Source organism: Hakea prostrata, chromosome 6 (genome assembly GCF_041222555.1).
Source record: "Hakea prostrata isolate BN-2017 chromosome 6, UWA_Hpros_2, whole genome shotgun sequence".
Classification (NCBI taxonomy): Eukaryota; Viridiplantae; Streptophyta; class Magnoliopsida; order Proteales; family Proteaceae; genus Hakea; species Hakea prostrata.
The window spans coordinates 11,670,293-11,680,832 of record NC_142605.1 but is presented as its reverse complement, the minus strand read 5'-3'; positions in this window follow the sequence as shown (position 1 = coordinate 11,680,832).

Here is a 10,540-nt window from a genome sequence, read left to right as displayed (position 1 = left end):
ACTTCCACTGATGTCCAAAGACAAAAACGCCAATAGGGCATTTCCCATTCCACAACTACGACCTAGGCATCCACATCACATCATGATTCCATACAAGTCATATTCACATCCATATACACATCATAGTCCATAACACCTATTCATAATCAATAATCAATTCTAATATTAAATTAACAATGTGGACAAGCTACTGTAGTTGCAGAAGTATCTTGATGTAAAGAAAACCAAACAACAGTAGTTAAATCATGCATTCATATCATAATACATAAAAACATGTAAATAGGCATATTGTGAGTTGGAATACTCACCTCGTAATCCGAACTTATAGTCTTCAAATAAGAGACCAGAGAACAGATCCAAAATCACCTAAACAAGCTTGACAAAACATGTATAGGTCATAAGAAGCGATTCCAAAATATTGGAGTCGAAACGGATCAAAAACAGAGGTTGCTATCACTACGAGTTGATTGGTTGGGTTGATTGATTCAGTCGACCCAGGCAGTCTGCCCAAAGAGAAATCCAAATCCAAAAACAGTATTTTGATCCGAAACCTATTCTATACAATCCAGAGTGCTATGAAACTTGGAGGGAATGTCTAACACAGTAGTCTAAGACTAAAAAGCATATTTTAAACATCAAACAACGATCAAAACCATTACTTACTAATTTGGAATCATACTTTCTACTTTGGTAGAAAACATAGTTTTCATTGAAAACATGCTATGAATGAAAGAGATGAACTAGAGATGATGAGATCTCATTCTAGTACATGAATACAGTAGATCAAAGGTATGAATAATCATAAGAATACATCTATAATGCTAGAAGAAATCGAAATAAGAATATGATCATAGATGCATGTAGAAAACATAAGAATCATGGTAAGAATTGATTATGATGATCATAGTATGAGAATGAATGGAGATTGTAGAAGATACAATTGCAGAGATGCAACATCTTCTTCATAATCTCAGATCAGAGAAGAGAAAGATCATGGAAAGAATGAATCAATATCATAGAAGTAAGATTACTAACCTTTGATTGAAGAACAACAGAGAGAACTTGCAAGTTTGCAAGGTTTGGTCTTCTTCAACACTTTTGGAGGCTTGGAGATGAGTTCCCTTCGTTCTCTAAGTGTTTTGGAGGCTAGGGATACTAAAATCACGAAGTCATGAGGTATATATAGCAAAATAACCTAAACAACATTCTGCTCGAGTTCAGCATCTTTGGGTTGATTGGCTGGGTAGACTAGCCCAGTCGACCCAGACTGTCAACTTAGTCTGAAACAGGGATTTGAGGGCCTTCCACTACTCGGAATCAAACGAAACTTTAAACACATAAACTACAACTTACCTAGCATGGAAATATGGCTTCGAATCATATCTAACCAAGCTCTAAGGTCATCAACCAATCTTCTCTTCATCAAGGCGTAGTCTCTTTTCTAAATCAACCAAGGTCTTCAAGTATGGGGCACCATTGTCTAACTCCATGGGTTCAGAGTCAAACACCATGTCTTCTACTGCTATGGCCCATAGTTAACTTTCACTTCTCTTCGGGCCTTTAGATCTACACTAAGGGAGAGGTCCGACTTGGCTTCCTAGGACCTTCTAAACATATCAACACCATACTCAAGGTCCGACTTCAAGGTCAAACATCAAACACGTTCTTTTTCATCCAAAACAAATAGGGTGTCTAATTTAGGTTTTGGGCTGGATTTCACAAAAAGGGCACTAGGCATGAGGAAATGTATCTAGACCACATATAGTATGTTGCCTTTATGACCTTGCATTGGGCTAGGATATCACCGACACGCGCTAGTTTCATACTAGCAGTCGTGGTGAGAGAGTGTGGCCCTATAACCCTTAACCATCGTAAGACTGGACTTGTGTCCCATACCTTGATCATGAGCAGCAAAAGGTCAGCTAGATGCCGTGAGGGGTCTATGTGAGACTACCCAAAGGGGGCTGGTGTCTATCTTAATAATGCCTATCTACCTAGGTAAAGACCTAGAGACAAGCATGGTTAGCATACTAGCTGCATACCTTGAGTATCACTGCATCTTTGCATTTCTGCATCTCACGCTATCCTGGTATATGTGAATCGTTAACCTTACCAAGTTCTTTGGAATTCACCCTTATGGAGTTCTTTATTTTCTTAGGTGGCTATGTAGATACTGAAAAAATCCCATTTTCTGAGGGATTCACCCCCGAAGGTGTACTAGAGGTGCACCAATGGAAGTTGGCTATGATGCAAACAACATTTTGTGTGGATACTTGGAGTGTCTTACGACACCGATCAATAGGGTAGGATCCTAATAGCTCATCAATGAGATTATGAGTTAGAAAATAGTACTATTACGGTACATATAAGACACTTGAAGAAGAAGATATATGAGACACATGGAATTGATTATAAACCTTAGTTTGATTATTCATTTATTTTACTTAGAGTTTCCCTTTGAGATTCATTGGGAACTTGACATTTATTACTTGTTCATTGATGGATTTTTTTTACTTTTTGCTCTTGATTATGGTTTTGTGTGCATTATTTATTAATGTGGCTATAACCTGATCTTGTGACTATGGATCACATCCACGGGTAGTCAGGCAGATCCGATACCACCAAGTGGGGTGTGACAGAGGTGGTATCAAAGCCAAGCTTACATGACCTCAATATAAAATATTATACACAATACATGAGCAATCTAGGACATAGATTCAGAAGTTACCCACAATACTAGTAGTAAATAATAGGTACAACAACAAAGTAGTATAGAGGATAAAGAAACATAATGAACTTTGAAACAACATAATGTACAATAATTAATGTGTAACGCCTACAACAGTAATGTACAACAAGAAAAATGCATAAGAGACAATAATTTAAGTGAAACAAGCATAACTAGAATTTCATTAATTTAACTAAGTTTATGTACATAAGTTAGAGCATTCTAAACTCATGCTTTACAAAAAATCATAAGATACAAAACTAGAAATAGAAGTCAGAACTACATAAGCTATGGAATCAACATGGCCAAAAAGAAAAAGAAACTAAATCTACCTTTGTGGTGGCGGCCTCAGCTAACAAAGGAAGTTGACACACTCTACTAGTTGCTAGCTCATCTACGCTTGTTGAAGCCCCACCTACTGGACATGAGTCAATATCTCACCAGAAGTGTGAAATCCCTCAAAACCCTAATCTGGAAATCCATATTGTAAGTTTGAAAACCCAGAGTTCAGGAAGAAGGCAATTGTGGGCCATCCAATTTGAGACCATTGGGTTAGACATTGAACCAATGGAAGTAGATGGAGATGATGCTAAGTTGGGAGTTCTGTCAGACTATGGAAGAAGATCTATCTTGGACATTGACGGACTTGGTAGATGGATTAAGAGTACAGTAATATCACAAGTAGAAGGTCCCGAAAAATCAGGTAAGACCCTTCTATAACTTAGAAAAGAACCCAAGAAGGAACTAGGCCTTTCGGAACATGAATACCACTCCTAGAACAAAGAACCAGCAGTGGATTGCCTGCCCTGGTCGCTCGAGGCGACCAGCCCAGTTTTGGGCAAAAAGGGCATTTTGGGAAATGATGTTTTTTTAAGTTTTTTTGTTCTAAAATGGGTCATTATGTTCTAAAGCTGTCAGAGAATGTCAGAGCTTCTCAAGAGAACCCTCTCTAATGTGAAAGAAGGTGTGGAAATATCTGTCAAGGTTTCTGATTGTCGTTTCTCTTTCTAAAAGGTTAGTATTTATCTTCTTCATTCTAGTTCTTCTCTTTTGCTTGTTTCTACCTACTGTACATGTCACATCCACCCAGCCGGTACCCTATCTGGAATACTTGAGTGTGTGATCCACAGCCCCGAAGATCAAGTTTAGGAACGATCATATCCACTTAGCACAATAACATAATCAAAAGCAAGAACAAATCATTGTATTCAAGTAATTTAATAATAAAAGTCAAGAAAGGATCTCAGAATGATCACAAAAGAATATTAGAGTGCAGAAATAACAAGATACCAATCTAAAGAAACTGTAGAGTATAGCAGAAATGTACCCCACAAACAAACGCGGAAGGTAGATCGAAATCTAAGGTAAAGCTAGCTATTACAAGTAAGGAATATAAGTCTAGAAGAAAAGAAAGTAAACTAATCAACATCTTCCATCGGCTCTTCTTCTTCTTCAATCTTCATCTTCTTCACCTTAGGGTCATGCTCTTGTAGCTTCAGGTTAGCATCTAACTCACGATCCCATCGGCGAACAAGACGATGCCAGCTACCATCCATAGGAACCATCAAAGCAATCCAAACCTATGAGTTGGCTGCCCCACTGGTCATAACCTTCTCTAGAGACTTCCGGAGCTGCACCATATAAGGAAGGGTCCTCCATACCGTAGCACTGGTTCTCTTTCAAACCTGCAAGGTCATCTAAAAACAAGTCCCTTGAAGGGTAAACTCAAAAGAACTTAGCAAGTAATCCAATCACAATAAACATCTTCACACACAATCAAAGGCAAACATAAATGCAATGATATGAAACAATATATGCAAATATGCTTAACTCTATATATACGTATGCTAGTCTCTATTGGCAGATACAATTTAAGTCATAGCACCATTCTCCTATGGATCGTTCTCAAATCACTCTCCCTCAGCCTTCTAGGCATCTTGGGTTCTCCGTTTGGTAGATGGGTCCTGAAACCTTCTCGGACATACCTTAGCTGGGGTTTAGGTCAACACTCTCTCACATCACCATTTGGCCTGAGTATTGGCGCGTGTACAGGGTTAATCTTAGCCCAATGCAAGTCATCTACTGAGTCACATCTACTTAGGGTTAGATACGTCCATTCCTCGCTTCCCGCGATCGTTTCCGGTACCTTTCCCACTACAGTCACCGTCTCCTTCCCGGCTACATAGACTCTTAACCCTATTGGCCATCAACACATAGTAAATGGGTAGCTCTCATGTCCTCTCATGCTTCCCGCAAATCTCAAGCGCCCACAAGCCCAAGTCTACCCCATGCAACCCTACCAATGAATGGCCCCCACAATGTGATTCATGTCCTCTCACGAGTTGGCTACCGGTCTTGAGTGCCCACAAATCCCCATTGCTGCCACGGGTCACTCAGTCTCAATTCCCCTTCTGATGGGGTCAGATATGACAAGGGTTTCCTAGACCAATCCTAGGTATGCCAACCAATAGTCAAGGAAAGAGTCAAGAGCACCATAGGAAAGCGTCCCATACCACTTCCACTGGTGTCCAAAGACAGAAATGCCAAAAGGGCATTCCCCATTGCACAAGTACAATCTAGGCATTCACATCATATCATGATTCCATACATATCACATTCACATTCACATTCACATTCATATTCACATCATAGTCCATATCACATTCACAACATTAAATAATTAATTCCAATATGTAAATAACATTATGAACGTGATACTGTAATAACAGAAGTATCATGATGAAAAGAAAACAAAACAACAGTAGCTAGATCATGCATTCATGTCATATCACAAAAAGGCATGTAAATAGGCATATTGTGAGTTGGAATACTCACCTCGTAATCTGAAATTATAATCAAGTAAGAGATTAGAGGACAATTCCAAAATCACCTAAACAAGCTTGAGAAAACATGTATAGGTCATAAGAAGCGAATCCAAAAGATAGGAGTTGAAACAGAGACAAAACATGGCAAAATCTGCTGCCAGCAACCCTTAGGTCGATGGCCTTGGTTGATGGGATCGACTAAGAGGATCGACCAAGCAGATTTAGTACGGACAGAATACACAAATTTGGTCATAACGTCTTCGTTTGAAGTCCTATTACTCTAAAATTCGAAAGGAAACTCCAGAACAACATACTAAGACTACCTAAGAATGTTTAAACATCTAATGAGGTCAATAGAATAGAATTCTTACAATTCCCCTATTAGGCTAATACCATGGATCAATATGGAAAGGCTAGAATGAATGGGGTTCATTCAAAGAGATAGAAGACATTAAATCAGTAATAAAAAACTAATGAGAAACAAGTCTAACACTGATTAGAAAAGAAAACTACAATAAGAATAGATCATGCTATCAAAACTAAATCAAAATCATGAAGAATCACCATATGGCTTCAAGGAAAGCATAGAGTGAATGAGGATTCACTCCAAGACAAAGGAGATCAGAGGTTGAGTCATTACAGTAGTGTAATACCTTCCTCATAATCAAAACAATAAGACACAATAGTAGAGAGAAGAGATTACAGCAGTAGGAGATAGATTACTAACCTTGAATGAGAGAAATCAAAGTAGAAACTTGGTGGAATGCTTGGGGATCTTCCTTGGCTTGAGGAGGAGGCTCTAGGGTTCTTCTCACGTTCTCTAGTAGTTTAGAGGCCAAACAATTAGGTTTAAAATGAGGTTGCAATAGATCGGAGATCCAAAATCCAAAACTTCCAAAAATAACAAATTCTGTTTTTGGAGCTACTTTGGTCAATGGTCTTGGTCGATGGGATCAACCAAGGGGATCGACCAAAGGGTCTCCTTTCTTCAAATTGCTGAATTTTGGATCTCTAAGGTCAAATCCGACACTTAGGCCTTCAACCAACTTAAGGAAAGGTCTGACCTGACTTCCTAGGACCTTCTAAAGCTATCCATACTGAACTCAAGGTCCACCTTTAAGGTCAGACATCATTCAAATCCCTTCTTCATCCAAAACAAACAGGGTGTCCAGGCTAGGGTTTTGGGCTGGATTTCACAGTACAATCCTAGAAGAAGGTCTATACATGTAATGACCTATCTCTTTTTATCCTCTTTGATCTAGATTGAATCTCCATTCCCTCGAGCCCTTCCGTGAACTTCATGGTAAGATTTCAGAGAAGACCTAATATAAGATCCATTAGGTTTTCATCCTTTTTGTTTGGTATGATCTCCAAACCATGTTCTATTATGATTTCAGACCTTTATCTTCTATCCTCTTTACTCTAGAGTGAATCTCCATTCACTCTAGCTCTTCCGTGAATCTTGCGGTATGATTTCGGAGAAGACCTAATATATGATTCATTAGGTTTTCATTCTATGTGCTATGATTGATCTCCAAACTATGCTAGATAATGTCCTACCATGATTTCAGAATTTTCTGATTAATTTCAGAGTAGTTCAGAACACAAACAAGAAGTTTCCTGTTTATCTAAACAATTTATGTCTATACACAGAGCCTTGGTTGCCTACCCTGGTCACCCCAGGTGACCAAGCCTAGTTTTGGCAAATTGGTGGATGGGTTGATTGCCCTGGTTGCCCCAGGCAACCCACCCACTGCCAAGTGTTGTTTGTCCTCTTTTCAACTCTGAACCGCTAGGGTTGTTTCTAACTTTGAATCATCATGTTGTTAGGACTATTTGAAAAGCTTGAACTCATTCTTTGACCTATATTACAAAGGTTGTGAATCGATAGCAAGGTGAGGACATTCATTTACACATAACCCTAGTTACATCCTTGTTTGTTATGGAACATGAATGTATGATTTCATATTGTTGTTTTAGGATTTAGGAATGATTTCTATAACTCTATAATTTCATAATATAGTTGATTAATGATGTTATGCATATTTGTTAAATATGTGACTGTTTGGACTTGGAATGAATTGTGACATGATAATGTGATTGGAATCATATTGTAAAGCGAATGTAGGTTGTGATTTTGAACTGGGGAACACCGGGTGTTTTTTTCTTGGGACATCAGTGTAGGTGGTATGGGACACAATCCTATGATGCCCCTTGGCGCTTTTCATGATCACTGGATGTCATGACTAGGAAGTCTGGTTGTGTTGAGAAACACCATCATATCACACCCTATTAGCGTGGGTATTGATGTCGAGTGACCTGTGGCAGCAATGTGGGGTGTGGGCGCTCAAGACCAGTAGCCAACCCTTGAGAGAACACAACCACATTGTGGGGGCCATTCATTGGGAGGGTTGCATTATAATAGACTTGGGATTATAGGTGCTCAAGACCGGTAGCCAACCCTTGAGAGGACATGAGAGCTTTTCATCCATTATATGTGGATAACCAATAGGGTTAAGAGTCAGTGTAGTCTGAGCAAGTTGGAGCCATAAGATACGATGACTCTTATAGGAAAGGATAACAAACCAATATTGTGAGAAAAGAGAAGTATCTGAAACTAGGTTATGTGACTTAGTAGACGACTTGCACTGAGCTAGGTATAACTCTAACACGCACCAATACTCATACCAATGGTGGTGAGAGAGCGGCGACCTTAACCCCAGCCATGGTAATAGTCCAAGAGAGATACCTTGATCCCTTACTTGGGATCTCAAGACCGGTAACCAACCCGTGAGAGATCAAAGTGACGATGCCTTCCCAGAGGAGGTTGGTGTTCCATCTTAATGTGTGTCTACCATTAGAGACTAACATCCATTAGAGTATAGTTGCATTCTTGCATTTTGTCTCATATCTTTTTGCATCATTTAATGTCTTGGTTTGAATTGTAATTGGTTACTTGCTTGTGAGTTACTCGCTGAGTTCTTTTGAGTTCACCCTTCGAGGACAATATTGTTTAGACTTTGCTGCAAGTACAAATGATACCGAGATCCAGGAATACGAGACCCCGGCGAGCAATCCGTACGTGTACAAGGTTCTGGTGACTATGACATTCACGGTGAAGAATATTCTTGTCTCGATTGTGCATACCAAGATTAGCTCTACTCATGAGTTGGTCTACCCCATCCTCAATACGGAGATTTTTTAGTTTGTAAACTACATTTTGCTTAAAGATACATACCTAATGTAACACTTAGAATAGTGTTGATCTTCCTTTGTTCTTTTCAATTGTATACCTTAGGTTTACTGTTACTTCCGCACTCTAATTATTTGACATCACTTCCACACTTTGATATTGGTTTTGAGATCCTTACTTTTGATTTAATTCTTTAATTATATTAATACATTGATTTATTCTTGCTCATGATTTAGACTATTGTATGGAATGGTTGGATGATTGTTTGAGACTTGATCTTCTGGGCCATGGTGACACCTCCGGGGATTCAAGTAATAGGGTACTGGCTGGGGGGATGTGACAAGAAGTACATCCCCTGATTGTGTTGGTGTTGCTGAGGTTTATGTGTGGTAAGTCTGGGTTGTCTCCTTTAGAATGCCCTAAGCCCTAGATGGATCACCTACCTCAAACTGGGATGGTGACTGATCCTCTCCTTGGTCCTTCTTATCCTCATCCTCATCCCAATCATCGGCCTCCTCCTCCTCACTCTCATTGTCCTCATCCCTTAGCTTCTCCAATGATTGTGCTCCTCCTTGAGATGCATCTGTGAGATCAATCAGTGACTGATCATGCTACCAAAGCCGATGGTAAGCTCATCCTCTCCCACTAGATCAATGTTGAAATGCTTGAAGATGCAGCTCAATAGTCATTTGTAGGCGAGGTTTGCCACTCCTGGGTTTTTCTGTAACAACCCCCATAATTCTAACCCGAGATCCATATTGCAGGTCTGAGTACCTGAAGGTCCAGCCAAAATAAGTTGTGGAGTATCCGAATTGAAATCCAGGATGCATACCCTGAGTCCATGGATCTAGATTTTGCTGATATAGAACTTGTTATTTTGGGAACTCGAAGGAGATTCATTGGAAACCCTGATGAACTGGGAAAGTGGATCATCAGTCGGGGTGAAGATGTCCAAAATCAAGGTAAGATCACCCCCACATGTTGGTTAGGGTTAGGTTTGAGTTGGGGATCAACCCCTTGAGCAAAGCACCCAAGTACTGAAAAGTACTAGGGGGCAGTTGATTATCAACCGCCCATGTCTGCTTACGGGAATTAAACCCTATTTTTCTCTAGTCCATTATAAATAAGTAACTTCGACCTTTTTTCTCATTATTATATTTGGGATTACTGTTGTGGATGGTTAGGATTCAGAGAACACATGTTGGAAGGTGAAGGAAGCGTGATATGGGAGGAAGATCCAATCCCTCATCAGTTTAGCAAATCAATTGGAGGTAAGTCGATCTCACACCCTCTTATCCTTTCCTCATCTCTTCAAATGGTGATAATCCATCCTCCTTGAGTTGGTAGTGAGTTATTTGTGATGATTCTATTCTACATCAGTGATCTTGATTAGATCATGTCCGAAAACAGATCCTTACAACTGAATAAAGGATTGATCTAATTAAAGGAGATGATGTGAATATGAATCATTAGAATTTTAGGGTTTTGGTTTGTGCTTGTGATGTAGGGTCCTTAAGGACAAGATTCAGATCTAGATCATCCCAAAATCGGATTAATTAGGAGATCAAAAGTAAGAATGTCTGACTTAGAAGTAGTCTGGAACGGGGAGGTCGCTTGCACAACCAACTACCCCAAGCGACTAGCTGGGTCATAGTAGGCCAGTCAAGTCCAGTTGTTGCTCTGTTTTGACTTCTGTCTTTAATGTATTTTTACAACCCTATTCTAGGTAGTCTCTAAAGTTCTCTAGACTTTCTAATTGTGAGGTTCGACTGCAATTATAGTAGTTTTTACATT